Source organism: Syzygium oleosum, unplaced genomic scaffold (assembly GCF_021117445.2).
Source record: "Syzygium oleosum isolate NSW1041296 unplaced genomic scaffold, Sole_v2.1 Sole_v2.07, whole genome shotgun sequence".
NCBI classification, from domain to species: Eukaryota; Viridiplantae; Streptophyta; class Magnoliopsida; order Myrtales; family Myrtaceae; genus Syzygium; species Syzygium oleosum.
In genome coordinates this window covers 4,538,256-4,561,295 of record NW_026607491.1, presented here as the reverse complement: position 1 = coordinate 4,561,295, position 23,040 = coordinate 4,538,256, and the positions used below count along the sequence as shown (strand labels likewise).

The 23,040-nt window shown below is 38.0% G+C and overlaps 1 pseudogene; it reads right to left on the bottom strand.

The window, feature by feature from the left end:
* Positions 1-652: 652 nt before the first annotated feature.
* LOC115673288 (cucumisin-like) lies at positions 653-19,121 on the bottom strand (annotated as a pseudogene).
* Between the last annotated feature and the right edge of the window lie 3,919 nt (positions 19,122-23,040).

Below are 23,040 nucleotides of genomic sequence, written 5' to 3'. Positions count from 1 at the left end.
ATTGTTTTTCTCAACTTATTAGGTTTGAAGTAGAGACTAGAAACCTTACCAAAAAAAAAAGTAGAGACTAGAAGAGTCTTAAGGTTTTTGAGCCACATTTTGTAATCCTTGAATTTGCATAATGGATTTTGTTTCTCCTCTCCATGTAGTTTTTCCGTAAGGGTTTTCCACATAGATTTGTGGGTTCTTTTACTCTTTTTAGTTTTAATTTCGTTATAGTTTCCGCATTGGTCATAACAATCGCATATATCATACTATCTTTGTTAAATAGAAAATATTGTTTTCTTGAGCGTGTCGTTCAAGCAAGCTCAATGCAATCAAATAAAGTCACTGGAAAATGATCTCTAGGTGAAATCACCTACGAATATTCACTCAACTTCAATGAAGTATCCAGTAGAACAAGTTTTCATGTTGTACTTGTGAGAAAGAGCATTGCAAAGGACGGGATAGCGGCAATAAAAGCAATTGGTCTCGGAATAAGAGGAAGTATCCGCTGCTCACATCCGAGTTTGTAGCCCGTTTTTCGTTGGATGAGACCTGCCTTAGGATAACATGGACCCAATTGTAAGACAAGAACATCAAAACAACTAATGCTATTATCGAGCAAGGGTCAGGGTCGATCCCAACTTCTAACAGAGTATGCGGAATGAGATTTTGAAAAGAAGTTTGCCCATTAAAATTTTACTGAAATATAGGGTCACCCTGTTTAAGCGTCATCAAAATATCCCCAGAAAGCATAGTCGTACTATCAAAGCACTGATCATATTCTTACCTCTTATTTTTGTGGAGCATCGATTGTTCGATTGCAATTACATGACGAGGTTCAAAATGACTATATAATTATTTGACGAGAGAATGCGACAATGGGGCTTCTTACTTGATATTTCCCATCAGTCCATGTTAGAGAAGCAGAAAGGATGTCTCTGTCCAACTGCCCTTCAACAATTACCCTGAAAGCCAGTTTCTGTCCACAACTTGAGAAAGACAAGTTACTTAGTATAACTTTGATATCGATCCCATGTGGAGCTTCAATAACAGAGGTGTACGTTGATGTAGGTGACCCGACATTTGTCACGATCCTCGCAAAGGTGCGGTTAAAGGCCTTCGTTGCAGTACAAATTGCAAATGATGGATAATTCAGGTCCCAAGCTGCTGTTCCATTGTTTGATCCCGAGCAAGTGCTATTATCACCTGTCATTCGTCGCAATTTTTCCGTGCTGTAATTCTGTCCGCATAAGAAGTTGACATAATCAATTTCATTGGCATCGTACAACAAGCCGGGATGTAGCGATTGAACGGGATTAAGTTGGCCTGCCCCGTAAGCGAATTCGGCTTCAGAGTTGATCTCCGCATTCATGGGAAGAGCTAGAAATTATCAAGAAATGAAAGTGAATCAGGCCCGATATATGTCCATATTGTGAAATATGAAAAATCGTGAGCTTCCAGGAGTTCTTGGTGTTCTTTGCACAATGCCATTAGAAACATTACTTACTAGACCTGCATGCTAACAAATGTCTGTTATTAACCCTAATTTTCACCAATGACAAAATGATAGTATCGTCCTCAAACCAGATTAGTCAATGTGATCATTCATTGAGTACTCAACACATTATATGATGCTACTATTCAAATGCTGCGGCATTCGACGAGAGAGATAAAAAGCATTTCATGCATCTTTTTATAACACATTTTCCTCCGTTCTACTTCAAAATTGTCAATCTGGCCATAAAAAAATCGAATTCATTCAACAAGATAATGAACATTACCAGTGGTCATAAGAGCAGACTTAATAGCAGCAGGCGACCATGAGGGGCGGAATGACTTAATGTAAGCCGCGATTGCAGTTACATGTGGACATGCCATTGATGTCCCTGATATAATGTTGTAGGGTACATATCTGACATCTCCGTCGACCTGCGAAACCGGATCGACCAAAGACCATGCAGCCAAAATATGAACACCTGGGGCAGCCAAATCTGGCTGTAATTAAGAAGATATCACATATTATAGTTATAGGTATACCGTATAAGTTCAATGTTGATTCATACAACTCTCCATACACAATCTTGTAGACTGATAGAACATATAAAATTACCGTAAGAATATCAGGTGTAATTGGGTTTGGACCCCTCGATGAAGAGGACACCACGTAGGGCGCAAGGTCATCGTGTCCCTCATAGCTCTTGCGTATGGTCGCCGTTGGGCCGCTAAGAGAGTTTTCAAACAATTTAGTGCTCACGCCATTGCCATAATTGGATTAACTGAAGCTTTTTTGTGCAAAAGGCAAAAAAGAGAAAAAAAAAGGAAGGGAATTAGAAAAAAAGAAGACCTGGTGTTGCTCATGTACAAGTAGATATCGTTGCCGGCCTTTGGGTCTAGGTAAGATGTGGGTATGGGGAAAGAGAAGGCATTGTCTTTGGGTCCATAGTCTTGCAGCAAAGCACCAATAGCACCAGCAAAGAATGGTCCTCTATTCTGAAGAGCATCACAGAACACAATTTTGCCCTTCACCAAGTTGGGGTCCAATGTTCCCGGAGAGCATTTTCGTCAGATAAAAACTCAATTCTTTAGTTTTTTTAGCATCCCTAGAAAATTTAGTGACTTGATTGCAAGATGCATGGAAATTAGTGACCGCTGGCGGAATTTACTATAGTCTTCGGTGGTCAGTAAATTACCTGGATAAGGACGCATCGAATCCAGTAGAGACATCGGGAGCATGGCCTCCATAAGTCAATGGCTACATCTTACTTTCGAGATCAAAGGTGTTTATGGAGATTCCCTGCCAATTCGATTTACCGTACCACATGTTAGGTACATAGAAAACAAATCTTTTACACGTGCTACTTCGGAGAATATCTTGTACATCCTAGTTTATGGACGATATGATAATCAGAACTAATCACAGTGGAATAATTGAATGGGAACTGGTGCTTTCCAAAGGGAACCATTGTGAGTCCCACAAATTATTGGCTTGAATTAGATGATTTAGTGTGCAGGATACTTGTTCTCTACGTGCAAGATCGAACCCGGAAGGTAACTACTCCTTTTAGAGAGAACTTTTATTACCTCGTAAGTCTTATTATTACCCAATAGCACTTGAGTGAAGAACTTCCTGTCGATGGTACTTGCAGCGACCGAGAGAGACCATGGCGAGTAGTTAGTGGTGGAGGCAAGACCGGGTCCTTCATTGCCTGCAGAAGTTGATGTGAGTATTCCTTTTTGCATGGCATGAAAAGTTCCTATCGCAATCGAATCCCTCAAATAGTCTCTAGCGAAGGAGGTCCCGAGCGAGGCTGAAATGATGTCGACTCCGTCGGCTATTGCGTCGTCGAACGCGGCCAGGGTGTCGGCGTCATTGCAACCATTGGACCAACACACTTTGTACACTGCGATGCGGGCCGATGGAACTCCGCCACGAGCGGTGCCTTGAGCCAGGCCATATAGGTTGGCCATGCTTACTTCATCTCCGGCTATATACCGTCGACGCAGTGTGCGACCCATGGCCACTGGAGTCTCTCGGGGATTGGCGATCGATCGGACCAAATTTGCCATCTATTCGGTAGTATTTCGCCCCAATAACCTTGCTATACAAGAATTGGCGTATGAGTGTACTCATTATCATATGGAATGAATGCATGGTAATTTTGTTGAACTGATTGACCTATATTCTTCATATTTCTTCTTGACTCTGTGGTCTCATCTCTCTGGCTTCAAAATATATAAAGTTCTAATATAGTCAATACAAATTTTAGATAATTCTAATCATAAAGCCTCTTGACATGATTTTCCGGATATAGTTCTATTGCTTTTCTATTTTCCTGACATTGTGCAGAAATGAAGGGAAAAGATTGAGCCTGTTACGGCTAGTGCTATCACCTAGATGGGGTGAATAGGTGATTTTACAAATTGAATAATTTAAACATGCGGAATGAATATAGTCGAGGTCAACAACTTGTAAAATTAATATTAGATGGATTCGTATAACAAACTTGTATATAAATTATTGTCAGATGATTGCGTTTGATGACTAAGACGATGTTCTGATGAACTTGTTTAACAGATATGTATGCAATATAATATCAGCAATAATAAATAAGAGTTTAGGGATAGAGAATACTGCACACAGATCTTTATAGTGGTTCGGCTTTATTGAGCCTACGTCCACTCTCCACGCTGGCAGCCCGTTGGATGTATTTCATTATTAAATCACCAGAAGATTACAAGAGTTATGCTTCTCAGATGATAGATAACACTATCAAGTACACTCTTCACTCAAGTAATTTTCTTTCTAAAAACACAACGTGGAAAACAGTAATCACAAGTGTGTAAGATCGAAGCTCTATTCAAACTTTGAAATTCTCGATTCTAGTTCTTATTTCTTGTACGACGTTTGCACTCCTTTTATACTCATCTACTTCCAATCTATCCGTTGGACAGTCTTTAGAGTATTGATCTCCAAATCAACCCGTTGGAGATTCTTCCCAAAATAGGATGCATAGCCGTTAGAAGAAAAACCATTATCTCCGAGTGATTTGATCGCCCATACAATCAAATCAAGGTTTCTATAAGTATAGTTCTTCGTATTTGAGGAACGATCTTGTGATTATCAATCTTAAAATATCAATTTGATTATCCTGCATAAACATGCCAAAAATAACACTCGAGTAATTTTGAGTCTGATGACAATGTCCTTTCATCGACTAAGTTTGATGACTCAGCATTTACCTGCATCAAATAACTTAAGTGTAATTCTGGTCAGTATTAGATAGTTTTGTCATTCGTCAAAACTCATTAGGGATTTTGCTCAACAATCTCCCCCTTTTTTATGATGACAAAAACTATCTATATGTGATGTAAATAATTAGAATATAGTCTATTTAGATATAACTTTCGAAGCATAATCAAATATTGTTAAGCAGTTCATATTCTATCATTGGGCAGTTTATATTCTGCCACTGCACTGCCACTCCCAGCAGTTCATATTCTTATCTTGCATTCACATACAATCTCCCCCTTTTTGTCATTAGCAGAAGGATAAACATCATAATTAATGTAATAAGAGATCAGTATTGAAATATTTGAAGTTCACATAAAGTATTGAAACATCACCAAAAGTCAAACATTGCAAAGTTCTCATAAAGTTAAACTCTTAAGTAAGATCAACAGAAAGTTTAGAAGTGATAAGTTGGAAATGAATGAGATCAATTTTGCTGATTTTCTGGAGGAGCTGAGGGTCCGGCAGGTTCAGATGATGAAGTTCCAAATGGTGCAGAAAGGAAAGGTACTTGGACAAGATAGAAAGTAGAGATATGATTTAAGCGTTGCTCAATGTGTGAGGAGAGCCGATGAATCTGGTTTGCAGTGTTAATACCTGCAATTTGTATATCAGTTCTACCTTGACCCTTTAAATTGTTGAATCTGGCTGCCATCAAATCCTTGATTTCTTGAATTCCCTCTTTGAGTTCATTTCGAAGTTCCCGAACTTCATTCTGAACTGCGGTTTGTCGCCATCTTAGATCAGTAATTACTGCATGGTCTGACATGGAAGAAGAGATGTTGTATCCAGAAGGAGTATGAGTGTCCTGAGCATCAACAGAAACTGCTTCCTTTCCTTTGCCTCTTGGTAAAGCTTCAGATGGACTGTTTTCACAGTCATTGCCTTCAAGAGGAAAGTCTGCAGAAGTTGCTGTTGAAGGAGCTACATCTTTTGCATTTTCTTCTTCAAACTCCTCCTGCATGTTGTCATATTGAGCATTTGCTTGTTGAAACTCCTCATCCATTTCTGCTTCATGTTCAAACTCCCCTTGTCTTCTAGAGGGTTCTTTCGCAGCATCTTTCTCAGCAGTGGCCATTTTCTCTTGCTGATTTTCCATGACTACCTTATTGATGATGTCACTAAGTGAATTCATCAAATGGTCTTCCTCTTCTTGCAGTTTCTGAATTTCAAGCTGAGTGGTAGCATGTTTGTCTACACGGGCTTTTTACTTGGCATCTTGAATAGTTAGTGTCACGCCCCGAACCGAACGAGCGCGCGATCATCCCTTTGTGGTCGTAATGTACGCGACATCCCAGGACTTGTCGCCGACCCAATCAAAACACTAACGAGCAACGCATGCGGAAGCAACCTCGAACTCTCCAAACAACATATAAACAACGGGATAGTAGAGAGACAATGAATACACATTAACAAGACACTTTTATAAACATAACATCGATTACAACACATACATTTGCAAGCCATCTACGAGGCCACTATCTACGAACCACGCACAACAACAAGGATCGGGTGGTTGGTAAGTTTAACTCCTCTACCAAAAGGGGCACTCAAAAGATGAGCTAACTCGACCTATCCTCAATCCCCGTAGTATTCTGGCAGCGTCTCCGGATTAATCACGGTCGCGGGTCTGAAATGGTTTGGTTATACAACCATGAGAACACTTCTCAATAAGCAACTACCTAAGCCTCGCTTAGGCCAAAGCGTACTTCCGAACAATTCTAAACATGCGATTCAAACAATCGACATGCCATAAACAATCACAGGCGTCCTTACCTCGCCTCGGCACATACACAAGCCCTGCACGTTAGAATATCGCCATAACACGGCCAATTGCTCATCAAGCTTGTACAATGCAATTCAAGGCATAATCATGCATAACACGGTTAATAACCCAGACGTGCTCAACATTAAATTCAATCATGGCATTCTCCAATGCATAGCACACGTTTATAAATGTCCAGATTATTAACGACCCCTCGGGCCACCGAACTCCCGCCGGTCTTCTGGCGTAACCAGGCATCGTCCCGCTACGTTGGCGACGGCAACGTTGGGGATCGAACACCCCCCGGCAAGCCGGGTACCCAACGGCATTCCACTTAGGAGCATCGATCCGGCCTCCACCGCGATCGGCATCGTCTGGGATCGAACACCCCCCGGCAAGCCGGGTACCAGACGGCAACGTTGGGGATCGAACACCCCCCGGCAAGCCGGGTACCCAACGGCATCGTCTAGAACTCCCGCCTAGACGGAACGTGTCGTGACCATGCACACACCTCAGCAATCATTATCAATTCTTATCTTTGTAAATTAGCCCAATGTCAAATAAATCCGTCAAACGCCACGATAACATCGAATAGTCCCCGAGAGAGAGAAAACCGGAATTGCACACATTCGGGCTATTCTGGGCAGTTTGCGCAACAACCGAAATCTCTTTGAAATAAATAGTAATTCAAATCAAAAAATTCTGAAATTTGCATATGTTATACAAAACATCTTGATGAACATTTTTCATGAAGAACATAAAATCCATTTCTGTCTAAAGCCACCTCTTTTTGTCATCCAAAGTCGGACATAAAACATTTCATTCGGACTGGCCATCCGGCTTCCAAAATGCATTTCAAGTAGTAACCAAATCTCCTTAGAACGATTTGAAATTTTTATATGTCATAGCCAAAAATGTCTCCAAAAAGTTTTGTGAAGGAAGTATTTTGAAAATAGGTCTAGAAAAATTTATAAAAATTCGAACAGACCCGAAGGTCGGAGGAACAGTGTTTCCGGCAGACTTATTTCGGTCAAAAGATGGACTTACGAATGGAACTAAATGATCTCTAAAAATTCCAGATTTAATATATGTCAAACTTCAAGATGTTATGAACAATTTTCATGAAGAACACTTCCTCAAATTCGGCGCACACAAGTCACAGTAAAAATAGCAAAATCCAGCGACACAGCAGCAACCTTACCGAAAACTAACCAACAAGCACCACCAAGCAAACCAAGCACAACCAGCCACTAAACCAACTATTCACAGTCCTTAAACCATCTCTAACATGTCCATTAGTCACCCCTTAGCCTAGTCAAGGGTTAGGAAGCCACTTACTAGGAATCCTAAGCAAGCAAACCAAGAAGAAGAGGCAGCAGCAACTCCGGCGGTGAGCTGAGCTCACAGTAGCTGGACGGGCGAGCGCTGGCACTCACGGTGGCTGAGGCTGGCTGAGCAAGGGAGCTGGTCGGTCTGGTGAGCGGCAGCAAGAAAAAGCAAGAAGCAAAGAAGCAAAATGAAGAAGAAAACAGCAGCAACAGAAGTGAAGAAGAAGCAGCGAAAGAGAAGAAGAAGCAGCGGCAGCAGCAATGATGGACAGAAGCAGCACGTGAAGCAGCATGGGGCAGCATGGGTCAATGGTCAGCAAAGCACACGTGAAGGTGCAGCAAGAAGTCAGCAGCAAGTCAGCAGAAACAGAGGCAGAAACGGCATGGTGGGAGCAGCGGGCGTGGGTGTCAGCAGAGTGGGGTGTTCGGCGGGAAGGGAGGAGAGGAGAGAGAGAGAGTCAACGGTAATTATCGCGATCCAACGATCCACGTTCGAACCCGAAAACGATCTAACGGCTCACTAAAAATTCTAATTATAAACTAAGGAAAAACCAACGGATACTAAATAAAATAAACCTAGAGGGAGGTTTACCGGTCAAAATCCGCACCCGGTCCAAATTTTCACTTTCCGACTAATCTAGGCAAACTCGAGGCTAGCCACAATAATATCGACACCGTCCAATTTAATTCGTCACGAAACTCCAAAAATTCGACACCAAAGTTCGAGCTCTAAATAACGGCCAAATTCGATCGAATGCGATTCTAGCGAAATCTCAATTTAAAAACGGTAACCGAGAGTGATCAATTCCCGGGCGAGATTTTACTATAAGCACACTGACGAATTACACGTTTTATAAATTCCAAAAATAGGTCGAAATTCGGAATGTCACAGTTAGCCATTGCATAAACCTTGACTCCTCAAGGCTTCTTTCATCAGCTTGATACTGTTCAGCAGATTGGTCATCAGAAATTTGTATTTCAATAGAATCACTGGCCACGACTTGAGTTCTTTTGACTGGTCTGTCGGTTCTGGAAACTGTCGATTGCACTTTCCTCTTTCTTACTAAGGGTTCAATTGATTCTTCCTCATCAGAATCATGAAAAATATTGACAGAACCCTTGTGTTGTGCACATATCAATTCTGTTGGAATAACCTTGCCCCTCTTATCCTTCCGGTTTTCACCATCAAATTTGTATCTCATTTTGGTCATCATAAGTTCTCCAACGGTCATAGTTGGAAGAGGTTTACCTTTGAGTTTTGTTGGAATGGAAATTTTCAAATACTCAAAGATAGCGGTGATCAAAGCTCCATAAGGGAGTTGACCTTTACTCTTCTTAACTGTTCTATACATTTGAAGGAGAACCATATGTGACAAAGAAATAGGAAAGGAAGTTTGAATTGTCCAAATCAACTTGGCCTCATAGCGAGAGACATCAGTTTTGGAGGAGCCTTTGGGTCTAAGACAATTGATGATGATTTTGTGCAGCACAATTGAATTTAGAGGAAACAGAGAGTGAGATATATGAGATGTAGAGCCTCTGATGAAAGAAGAGTCTCCAGACAGAGATTGATATGCCAAATCTGAAGTAATAGGAATAGTAGAGAAATCTGTATGTTTTACTCCCAGAATGGCAGCAAGATCAAAGGCTGACAACTTGTAATCTTTTTGAAAGACAGAGAACTCAATTTCAGATGGAGAAATGAATGATAGATTTGAGTAAAAGTAAGCTGTGAGTTCTGGGTAGGCTTTGTGAGGGAGAGAGCACATTCTTTGAAAATCAAGATGTTTAATCAGTCGCTGAATTTTGATATTGAAATTTTCAAAGAAGCTGAAGTCTACAACTCTGTTATTCATTATTCCTCTTGTTAAAAAAGAGTTGTAAGCTATTTGATGAGTTTTGTTTCTAAACAAGCTATCACCTTTCTTATCATCAGCAGGAATACCAGAAGTAGGCAAAAACTCAGCAAACAGTTTTTCATCATTATCCTCCTTCCTACTATCAATGTTTCTGCTTTTCTCCAAATTCTGCCGTTCCTTTTCACTAACAAATTCTTCTCTTTCAACATTCGAAAGTTCTCCTACTTTCTCTTTTCCTTTTCGGGAAACTCCTTTCTTGACAGTCACAGGGGTTTCCTATACATTAGAGGATTTCTTCAGAACTATCCTTTTCTCAGCAACAGGCGTTCTTCCAAGCCTTATACTCTTCTCATATTCATCCGTAACTTCACGCTCATACAGAAAACCTAAGGTTTTACATACGGCATTTACTGTACTCTGGTCACTTCGATTTTCTCGAAGAAGTTTAAGGGTTTTTACCAGTTGTCTTGCCATAACAAAACAATCACGTTCTTGAACAGGTATACGTGGAGATTTGTTACCTGCAGAAGACTCTTGCTCTGAGCCCGAGTCAGATATATCGATTTTCTCTGCTTCTCCACCTTTGTCTGCTCTGGTAAACATTCCTGCGATTCTGTCTGATCGTTTGGAACCTCTGACTTTTTTCTTTGATTCGGTGGTCGATTTAGGTGCCATGGAGAATATTTTTGAGTTTCTGAAGTGAAAGATGAAATCTTGTAGGGTAAATCGTGGTTTTTGAAGATCGTTAGGGTTTCAGAGAATGGAGTGAGTATTCGGAGAAAGAGTGCGAGAGTGAGAGAGAAGATAAAGAGGTTTTAAACCGAGTAGTACTATATATCGGTTTTTTATAAAACCCTTTTTGAAAACTGTCAATTGACAGTTATGGAGATTTCGGAAATTATATTTCGAAAATTTTGGAATTATAATCCTCAAACGATATCAATCAAGACAACTAATATGTGCGATATTCAAACAATTACTATATTTAAAATATATGATATATACATACCTTTTATAAGATAAGTTGCGTGCCAGAATCAAACACTTCAAATATGTGCTTGAACAAATAGTCATCAGATGCAATAAGAGTTTGTTCTACATATCTCAATAAAGTGGGTTAATGATATTTAATTTATCTCTAATAAGCTCAAAAATTTTCTTCTCTAAAGGTTTTGTAAAGATATCAGCTAATTGCTGTTTAGTGTCTATAAATTGAACAATTATATCTCCTTTAAAAACATGGTCACGGATAAAATGGTGCTTAATATCAATATGCTTAGCTTTGGAATGCAGAATAGGATTCTTGGTCAGATTGATGGCACTGGTATTGTCACACTTGATCTCCACAGTTGAGTCTTTGACATTGAAGTCCTTCAATTGTTGTTTCATCCAAAGAATTTGAGCACAGCAACTACCAAGTGAGACATATTCTGCTTCTGCTGTTGATAGAGCTACAATTTGTTGTTTCTTTGAATACCATGAAATAAGCATGTCTCCTAATAATTGACACATTCCTGAGGTGCTTTTCCTGTCTATTTTGCATCCAGCATAATCAGCATCGGAGTATCCAATAAGAGTAAAGTTTGATTCTTTAGAATACCACCATCCAAGTGTAGGATTTGTGCTAACATATTTGATAATTCTTTTGACTGCTGTAAGATGAGATTCTTTTGGTTCTGATTGAAATCTTGCACACAAACAAACACTGAACAGAATATCTGGTCGCGAGACAGTTAAATATAAAAGAGAACCAATCATGCTTCTATATAATTTTTTATCTACTGGTTTTCCTTTTTCATCTTTATCTAATTTAATGGAATATGGCATTGGAGTATCCGTCTTTTTACAATTTAATAAACCAAACTTTTTAGAAATTTCTTTGGCATACTTTTCTTGACAAAGAAAGGTGCCATTATTGGTTTGCTTAATTTGTAATCCAAGAAAGAAAGTTAATTCTCCCATCATACTCATTTCAAATTCACTTTGCATCATTTTAGAGAAATTCTTACGCAATTTTTCATTTGTAGAACCAAAAATGATATCATCTACATATATTTGAATAATTAGAATATCTTTACTTTTTCTTTTGATGAATAGTGTAGTGTCTACATTACCTTTTGTGAAACCATTTTATTCCAGAAAGCTACTTAGTCTTTCATACCAAGCACGTGGTGCTTGTTTGAGACCATATAATGCTTTCTTGAGAGTATATACCTGATCAGACTTTTGAGGATCTTCAAAACCTGGAGGTTGTTCTACATATACCTCCTCTTTGATGTAGCCATTCAAGAATGCACTTTTTACGTCCATCTGAAACAGTTTAAAATCACAGAAACAAGCATAAGCTAATAATATTCTTATTGCTTCTAACCTGGCCACAGGAGCATAGGTTTCATCGTAATCGATTCCTTCCTCTTGTGAATATCCTTTGGCCACAAGTCTTGCTTTGTTTCTGACGACTTTTCCTTGATCATCCAGTTTATTTTGAAATACCCATTTTGTTCCAATAACTGAATGATTTTTGGGTCTAGGAACAAGTTCCCATACTTGATTGATTTGGAATTGTAAAAGTTCCTTTTGCATAGCTTCAATCCAGCTTTCATCTTTCAATGCATCTTAAATATTCTTTGGTTCAACTTCTGAAACAAGAGCCATTGTATTTATGACTTCTCTTGCTTTTGCTCTGGTTTTGATTCCATCATCCAAATTTCCAATGATAAGATCCTTGGGATGACTGGATTTTTGTTTCCATTTTCTGTTGAGTTTTTCCTCGTTTTCATCATGGAGATTTGTTGATTCTTCATTGACTTGTAGGTTTGATGATTCCTGAACTTCATTAGATCTTTGATTCTGATGATTTTCACTTGGCATCAATTCATCAGATGCTATGTCCTGTTCATCAGATGCTGGATTTTCACTGTCAGAATCATCTTGTGGAGTCTGAATTGTGTCTTCAAACTTGACATTTAAAGATTCTTCCACTGTTTGAGTATTTTTATTATATACTCTGTAGGCCTTGCTTGTTGTTGAGTATCCAAGAAATATTCCTTCATCTGACTTTTCATCAAACTTACCAACACGATCATTAGGATTTTTAAGAATAAAACATTTACATCCAAAAATTTGAAAGTATGAAACATTGGGAATTTTACCTTTGAACAATTCATAAGGAGTCTTTTCAAGAATTTGTCTTGGAAAAATTCTATTTGAGATATAACAAGCTATTGAAACAGCTTCAGCCCAAAAATAAGCTGGAGTTTTGTTTTCAAATAGAAGAGTTCTAGCTATTTCTTGCAAAGTTCTATTCTTTCTTTCAACTATTCTATTTTGTTCAGGAGTATAAGGTGAAGAAAAAGTATGTCGAATACCATTTTCATCACAGAAGTAAGTGAAATTTTGATTTTCAAATTCTCTTCCATGATCTGATTTAATGCTCGATATAGTATAACCCTTTTCATTATGTACTTTTTTGGCAAATTTTGAGAAATATTCAAATGTTTCACTTTTATGAGCCAAAAAGAATACCCAAGTATATCTTGAATAATCGTCTACAATAACTAAACAGTATTACTTACCTCCAAGACTTAGATTTTGAGTAGGTCCGAAAATGTCCATATGAAGCAACTGCAAGGCTCGGTTAGTGCTTACATAATTTATTGATTTGAGTGAACTTCTTACCTGCTTACCTTTGGAGCAAGCTGAACATAATTCTGTGCTTTTAAAATTTCGTTCTGGCAATCCTTTGACAAGTTTCTTGGAAGCTATTTTGAAAATTAATTTGACACTTACGTGTCCGAGCTTCCTGTGCCACTGATCAGATTCTTCTTTTATGGAAACGAGACATTGCAGGTCATCAGACTTTGTGTCTAGTAGGTAGATGTTTTCATGTCTTCGACCCGTAAATGCTTGCTTGTTATCCTTACTTATCCCAGAGCATTTGTTCTCTTGGAAAGTAATTCTGTAACCAATATCACATAATTGACTAATGCTTATTAAATTGAAATTCAAACTTTCAACAAGTGAGACTTCATTGATGATGAGATTGTCGATTTTGACAGTTCCTTTGCCAATTATTTTTCCTTTGTTGCTGCCTCCAAAGGATACACTTCCTCCTTTAATTCTTTCTAACTTAATGAATTTTAGAGGATCTCCGGTCATGTGTCTTGAATAGCCACTATCAAGGTACCACTTGTTCTTTCTTTTCTTTGCTACCTGCAAAAAATAAGTAACTCACTTTTTCTTTGGTACCCATATTTTCTTGGGTCCATTTTGATTAGGATCAGTCATTCTCAGGATATCTCTCTGAATAGGTCTCCAAACCTTTGGACAGTCACTCTTAAAGTGATCTGAATCAACGCAATTTATACATCTTTGTGAAGTTTGACCATTGAATTTCACAAACTATTTTTGAAAATGATTTTTGTAATCAAATTTAGAGGGTCTTTTCTTTAGTCTTTCTTTGACATTCGGAAAGGTATTTTTTAATTCAGTATTTTTGTCAAAACCCAGACCTGATTTATTATAATAAGGAATTTGAATTGACAAAATATGATGAAGATTTATAGAACCCATTGAGAATTTCTTAGTTAAATTAGACATGTCATTTTTCAAAAGTTCTTTTTCATTAGAAATACGATCAAAACTTTCCTTAGAAATTTTTCTCAGATCAGAAATTTCCTTTTTCAGTGTATCATTTTCTTTTTCAAGAAAGTCTTCATTTTTTTTAATAAGATTAAATTCTTTTTGCAAGAAATCAATCTTATCCTTTTGCGAAATATCTTGTTGTTTTAAAAGATTGTTTTCCTTTTTTAAACATTCGATTGATTCATCAATTTCATTGTTTTGAGTCGTATTTTTTAAAGACAAAATTTCTTTCTTCAATGTAGAAATCTTTTTGAAAGCAGTTTTGTTAATAGAGACTAATTCATTAATATAATTTTCAACTGTTTCAGGAATATTTGAATTACTTACCTCATCTTCTTTATCAGAACTTGATTCTGAATCTGATTTTTCCATCAGACAAATATCAGCAAACTCTTGTTCGCTTTCTTCATCCTCTGAATCACTCTATGTTTCAGCTTTGAAAGCCTTCTTATATTTTTCATAGTTTCCTTTGTTCTTCTTGAGAAGGGGACATTTGGGCTTTATGTGTCCGTTCTTTTTGCAGTGGAAACATATCACATCTTTGTTTTCTTCATTTTCGGCATTGGATCTCTTCTGAAAATTTAGCTTCTTAACTTTTGATGGTTCAGAATTCTTGAATTGCTTCTTTGACTTATTCAACTTCACCCTTTTTGCCATCTTTCTCAGTTTCTTGACCATTAAAGCCAACTTTTCATCTTTATCTTCATCCGTATCTATATCTGTGTCATCATAATCAATGTTAGTTTTTAAAGCAATGGGCTTTTTACCTTTGGGTTCTTCAATTTCTAAGAACTTTTCGGTTTCATAGGATTGAAGAGTTCCGATAAGTTCGTCCACCGTGAGTGGTATGATCCCCTGAGTTTCTCGAATAGAGACTTTAATGTTGTTCCATTCTTTTGAAAGAGCTCTCAGTAGCTTGTTCACCTTCATAGGTTCTGGGACAGGATTGTTTTGGAATTCAAGCCTATTTACTATCTCAGTGAATCTGCTATGCATCTCAGAGATTGTTTCATTTGATTTATGAGTAAAGGACTCGTACTGCCCAAGGAAAATATTGAGATTTGTCTCCTTGACTCTTTCTGTTCCTTCATGAACAAGCTTGAGACGATCCCAAATTTCTTTGGCAGTTTTGAGATTTGCAATTCGTTTGTATTCAACACTTGCTAGACCATTGTATATGGCCGTTTTGATCTTTGCATCCAGATGGATTCTTCTGGAAATTTCCTTGGCTGAGAGAGGTAAAGCTTAAGGTCTAATTTGCTCTCTAACTCCTTCAGAAGAAGGTGTCTCAATTTGCCCTTTTGAAGTTTCTGGGGATTTTGTTTCATTTGGAATGATTCTATGTTCAACGATATCCCATATGTCTTAGTCTATTCCCAAGATGAATGTTTTCATCTTGTTTTCCCAGACACTGTATTCAGTTCCATTGAAGTAAGGCGGCCTGTTGTTGTGACCTGACTCAGCATTACTAGCCATCAAGAATCGTTAGCTCAGAAGTAAAATAACACTTCAAGAAAGAATGAGCACTAGGCTTTGATACCAATTGTTATGGCTAGTGCTATCACCTAGAGGGGGTGAATAGGTGATTTTACAAATTGAATGATTTAAACATGCGGAATGAATATAGTCGAGGTCAACAACTTGTAAAATTAATATCAGATGGATTTGTATAACAAACTTGTATATAAATTGTTGTCAGATGATTGCGTCTGATGACTAAGACGATGTTCTGATGAACTTGTTTAACAGATATGTATGCGGTATACTATCAGCAATAATAAATAAGAGTTTAGGGATAGAGAATACTGCACACAGATCTTTATAGTGATTCGGCTTTATTGAGCCTACATCCACTCTCCACGCTAGCAGCCCGTTGGCTGTATTTCACTATTAAATCACCAGAAGATTACAAGAGTTGTGCTTATCAGATGATAGATAACACTATCAAGTACACTCTTCACTCAAGTAATTTTCTTTCTAAAAACACAACGTGAAAAACAGTAATCACAAGTGTGTAAGATCGAAGCTCTATTCAAACTTTGGAATTCTCGATTCTAGTTCTTATTTCTTGTACGACGTTTGCACTCCTTTTATACTCCTCTACTTCCAATCTATCCATTGGACAGTCTTTAGAGTATTGATCTCCAAATCAACCCGTTGGAGATTCTTCCCAAAATAGGATGCATAGCCGTTAGAAGAAAAACCATTATCTCCGAGTGATTTGATCGCCCGTACAATCAAATCAAGGTTTCCGTAAGTGTAGTTCTTCGTATTTGAGGAACAATCTTGTGATTACCAATCTTAAAATATCAATTTGTTTATCCTGCATAAACATGCCAAAAATAACACTCGAGTAATTTTGAGTCTGATGACAATGTCCTTTCATCGACTAAGTCTGATGACTCAGCATTTACCTGCATCAAATAACTTAAGTGTAATTCTGGTCAGTATTAGATAGTTTTGTCATTCGTCAAAACTCATTAGGGATTTTGCTCAATAGAGCCTATCGAAAATAGGGTTCTAATTGACCTTGAAACTATGCATGCCAAGAAAAATACGACAACTCATTACAAGACAAAGCTATCAATCAATGGATAGAACGAGTCATGTCCACGCAAATTTGTTCACTTTCATTTCTTTAGGTACTTAGTTTTAAGAAAATGTCGATGTAACATCACTTTCTCTACCTACTCGGAAACATAAACATCGTTGCCATAGCACATTAAAGTGTACGATATGCGCATAAGATATATTTATGTAGTTTTCTTATGAGGAATATTATATTATTTATGTACTTGTTGCAGGTGAAATCGGATGAACTTTGACAAGTGCCGTTCCAATTGCTCCGCGGTGGGCCCAGCCCTCGATCACTGAAACTCTCCGATTCCGGCCATATGCCAGTGTCGATCACTCCAACGATGAGGTCACCTTCAGTTATCGATCTATTCACTTGTCGTGAGAAGCCCATGAAGTCCCATGATTTTGTGGTGTGGAGCTTATTCTTCCGATTGGGGAACACGGACACCACACCCTCCAGTCCTAAGTATTGTGTCCCAGAAATGATTTTTTTTTTCAGATTATGCAAGCACGAAGAGAGAAACGTATAGAGTAAATCGTGATGCCAATTACCAGCCATCTTCTTCGCTTCCTCTTCGGTTAACATCGCTGCAAATCCATTGAAGCTCCTTTTGTAGCTGTGGAGCAGATGCTTTGAGGGAACATCGCTGCACATATTTTGAAAATTCTTATGAGATAGTTTGTTCAAATATCAAATAATGGCGGAATAGCATTTCTCTTCTGCATGCCTGTGGAGTTGCTATTGATAGGTTTGTACAACAAGAATAAATTATTAGCACTTCTAAATGAGCTAGGTCTAAAATTCTATGGGTTATATGACCTGCCAGTGATTTCCTGGAGCATGTTAATGTGTTGAGGTGACGATGCGGAAACGTCATTTTTGAGCCGGTTGCCCATGTACACAATGAAGGCCTAGTTGCATATTAGGCAGACAAGAAAAATCCAATCAATATAGAAAAAAAAAGCCAGTCAATTTGGAAGTAATGCAAGGAAGTTGAAGCATGTAAGAGAAATCTGCAATTGACTGAGATGCTGCTCTTAGCTATCTGAGTACAGTTACTCAGGTGTAACATTGATAGGTTCATATCTCATAAAACATAATGCTAGCATTTTATATGTTAAAGGCGGCAGGCATTAATCACTCACAATGAATACTTCTTTTTGGGCAAAAGGACACCAGAAGTGCTATAAATTGTGTATGGAGGACACTTTGATGCCATAACTTTTTTTCGGAACACTTTGGTTCCAAGTCGGAGGAAAAGAGATCACTTAAGTGTCAATTTGGCCGAAAATCCGACGTGGCATTTTTTTTATTAATTTCTGACGCCGACGTGGCTCGCTGGAGGATGAGTCAGCGTGTACGGTCAGCATTTTTTATTTTAAATAATTTTTTTTTCTTTTTTTTCTTTTTTTTTTTCCTCTTCTTTCCTTTTTCCTTTCTTTTCTTTTTTTTCTTTTCTCCCCTCGCCGACCGGTTGCCCGTGGCCGGCCTGGCCATCGGCGAAGCTCGGGAAGGGCTGGGCGAGGGCGGCCTTGCCCATGGCCGAAAAAAAAAGAAAAAAAAGGAAAAAAATTATTTAAAATAAAAAATGCTGATTGTACACGCCGACTCATCCTCCGGCGAGCCACGTCGGCGTCAGAAATTAATAAGAAATGCCACGTCGGATTTCCGGCCAAATTGACACTTAAGTGATCTTTTTTCCTCCGACTTGGCACCAAAGTATTCCGAAAAAAAGTTATGGCATCAAAGTGTCCTCCGTACACAACTTATGGTACTTCTTGTGTCATTTTGCCTTTCTGTTTGAAAATTCAAGTTGGTTTTGTTCGGTCTATCGAAATGATCTTTAGGTGAGAATTTTGTTGAAAGGAAAAGTATACTTCATGTTAGAATTACGACAAATAATTGAACGGGAGAAAATTTTCTGGAGAGAAAGATAGCGCGAACGGGGGGGTCTTGCCTTTCGATCATCTTGGGAGACTATCCCTTTAATTAGTAGAGAGCTACCAATAAGGGCAAGTAGAAGCAATTGGAGGAGGACAAAATTGGCAGTCGCCATTGAAGAGTGAGTGAAGAAGGATTGCAGTTTCTGTGGTAGTGTAGATGATGAGGAAAAAAAGGGTTATATCGCCTCCAAAATGTCTGCTTCTCTACGTGCACCAGCGATTGCTAGTAGTTTCCTATAAACTATCATAAGTTCATATCAATATTCGCAGTTATAACAACTGTTAGCTCAATAAGCTCCACCTTGTTAGAAGTACTATCTGTGTCGATTACTCCGCTAGTACCCGCTACCTTAGGAGTTTCTGGTTGCAACTTCACCTCAAGTTGAACACTGTTTATATCCGTATAAACACTGCTACTAGCACTCCTACTCAGAAGTATTGGAGACTCGTTAAATGTAACTTCTCTCCTGATAACATGTGAATTTAATTCTGGGCACCATAACTGATAACCTCGCTCACCTTGTGCATAACCTAGGAACATGCACTTTTTTGCCATTCCATCGAGCTTACCATCACTAACTCGAACATAACATGGACAACCAAATGTTCTAATAATAGAATAATCAGCAATGTTACCTGACCACACTTTTTCGGGAGTCCGACATCCAATCGCAGTCGATGAGGATCTATTCTTCAGGTAGCTCATCATACTAAACGCATCAGCTAGAAACCTTCTAGCCATATCAGCACTAGAGATCATTTTATGGGCTGTCTCTAGTAATGTTTTGCTCATCAACTCCACAACATGTTGTGGTTCACTGGCACTAGTGCGGTATTTCACTGTGCCTTCCTTCATGCAGAATTCGTTTAACAGCTTCGAGCAAAACTCCATACTATTGTTAGTCCGCACCTACCTAATTGTTTTACCTGTCTCCTTTTCGATCAAAGCTCTCAACTACCTGATCCTGACAATAGCATCAAACTTGTTCCTAAGCACAAACACCCACGTCTTTCTCGAGTAGTTATCAACAACTGTTAGCATAAATCTAGCACTCTTCCTCGAAGGAAATCGCGACAACCTACGAACATCTAAGTGAATTAATTTCGTAATTTCCATGGTTTCTCTGACAATCTCACTGGACTGCACTTTCCGTTGTTAATCTAAATCACAACACCTGCATACATTCAGTTTATTAGCCATATGAACACATAGCAAATTTCTTTTACTTAGAACTCTCAGGCTTCTTTCACTTATGTGCCCCAAATGCATATGCCACAATTCAGACTCTCGAATTGATGCATCCGAGGTTTTTGCAGAAAATTCCGTCACTGTATCACTTTGAAGTTCATACAGGCCATTATGCTTGATTCCTTTCATTATCACCATGGCACATTGAACAATTTTCAAAACTCCACATTTTGAATAATACCGACACCTAGCTGAATAATAATGGATTACAGGAGAAGCCGTCCCTAAAAGTCAAAAAGCCTGTCCCTAATGACCAGTAGAGATAGCTCTCCGCTGTCGTAGGTTGTTACATGGCGCTTATTGCTAAAGGAAAAGAATGATGGTTTTATGGAGCTTGTCATTAGATTTTAGGGATGGCTATGTTGCCATTACAACAACTTAAGCTTTTAAAGACATACATATATGTCCCACTTTATTTTTTTATCTATTATTGTTTACACAAAAAAATAACCAACTCTTTTTAATCAACAAGCACTAGGTTCAGTTGGTTAATTGAGTTTGGTTGATGTGATCATCATGGTTAACAACAACTACTGAATGAAGTTATAGACAATTGCAAAGGTAGTATATGGATTACCATGATGCCTGAGTATCGACAATTATACCGTACAATTATTGCTGAACGATGGAGTATAATTGATCAAGGAAGACTGTCGGTGAAAGTGATATGAGCAATTGAACAATTGACAACTTGATGGCATGGATATCGACATCTATGGAGAAGACTCATCTATATAATGACAACTATGGAATGTAGTTATAGAAAATTGCAAAGGTAGTATCACTGAATGATGGAGTGCAATTCATCAAGGAAGACTGGTCGATGAAAGTGATATAAGCCATTGAACAAATGACAACTACATGGTTTTGATATCAACCTCTATGGAGAAGACTTTTATATATAACGACTTATATGGAATGTAGTTATAGGAAATTACAAAGGTATTTTATGGGTGACTATCATGCCTGGGTATCGACAATTATACTGTATAATTATTGCTAAACGATGGAGTACAATTGATCAAGGAAGACTATCGGTGAAAGTGACATGAGCTATTGAACAATTGACAACTTGATGGCATGGATATCGACATCTATGGAGAAGACTTATCTATAGCTACATACATTCAACATTGACTAGTAGCTGAGAGGTGTCAAGTGAAACTCATTAACGGAAGACTTATCTACAGCTACATACATTCAACATTAACCAGTAGTTGAGAGGTGTCAAGTGAAACTCATTAACGGAGCAAGCAAAGGGTTAGCCATCTTAAAATTTGGCTTAAGTGTTGGGACCAAAACGAGAACACAAGGGTAGAAATATTGATTGAAGGCAAGGAGACTGAACGATAATTGATTAACCTAGTGGTTTTGGAAGTTGTAATTACTCGTGGATGAGATCAGCGTGTGCATAGGAAACTTGGAATCTCGGGAGAACAATTGTAACCATACTTAGAGTAATAACTGCTAGTGAATGGTTATAATTATTGGGTTATATAAAGGGTTAATACTACGAAAAACCTCAAATTAGTATACCTGTAATAGATTTACCCAAAACTAATTTTTTGACCACCAAAAACCCCAAACTAATACACATATGACAAATTTACCCCAAACTAATTTTTTGACCATTAAAAAACACAAACTGGTACATTTGTGACAAATTTATCATCCATTAAATTGAATTAATATCGCGAAAAATCATAAATTGGTACATCTGTGACAAATGGAGGGTAAAACCCCAAATCGGTACACCCATCAACTGCCATGTGTCATTCAACTCAAAAACTTGATAGTAAAATTTAACGGAAACTAACGGATGATAAAATTGTCATAGGTGTACCAGTTTGGGATTTTTGATGGTCAAAAAATTAGTTTGGGGTAAATTTGTCACAAATGTACTAGTTTGTGATTTTTCGTGGTATTAACCCTTATATAAATGGCGGCGTATAATTATGAAAGGGGATCACAAACACACATTCCCAATATACTCTTCTCAGTTAATTAATTTTCTTTTCATTTTTCATCATCATTTCCAGTCTTTTATCTTTAAGTTCGCTATTCATCTTCGTTATCACGTCGAGTAGATTCCTATTCAAATCACCACAAAAATCACTTTTATTAAAAAATAAAAAATCAACTTTTGGTGAAAAATTATTCACTTTGACTAAAACCCCATTTTATGCAGCGTCCCTGATAATAACTTTTAGATACAAATCTTTTGTCTCTATTTGATTGATTTAAGTCACTTGTAACCATCTGCACGTTATTTTATTTGACAAAAGCAACCGTATGTATTAAGGATCTTTTGCGGCATATGTCTAATATCTTAGAAACTAATATTTTGTGTCCATCTCAAATATAGGAAACAAATATAACAGTTTCCAACTAGCGGGGTTCACCTATTTTATATAGAAGACCCGCCAAATTCAAAGGCGTACCATATACGGGGACATCATTGGTGCCAGTAGGCGCCATAATTTTTTCAATAAACCATTTGTGTGCTGTGACTTTTATAAATGTTTACTTTTTTTGTTGACTTATAAACGTTTACTCAAGTGTCATGATTTTTCAATTGATAACTCGAGTGCCATGACTTTCTAATTGATAACTTGAGTACAATAACTTTTGAAAAAATTCATCACAAATGTCATTGTCATGGGCTAACAGTTCCTTGGCCGCGGAATAGTCCGTGCGGTGCCTGGCGAGTCGAGAAAATTCTAGGCCAATCTTCCTTCTATAGTTGTGTCAAAGAACAATATGACTAACATCCTTATATCATATGGTATATTCATTTTAACCTAGAACTCATAGCACAAACCACCCCGACGCCATTCCTATGAACTAGTTATATCATCCCCTCTACATCACTTACTCTTCACCTCGATGGCACCAAACTC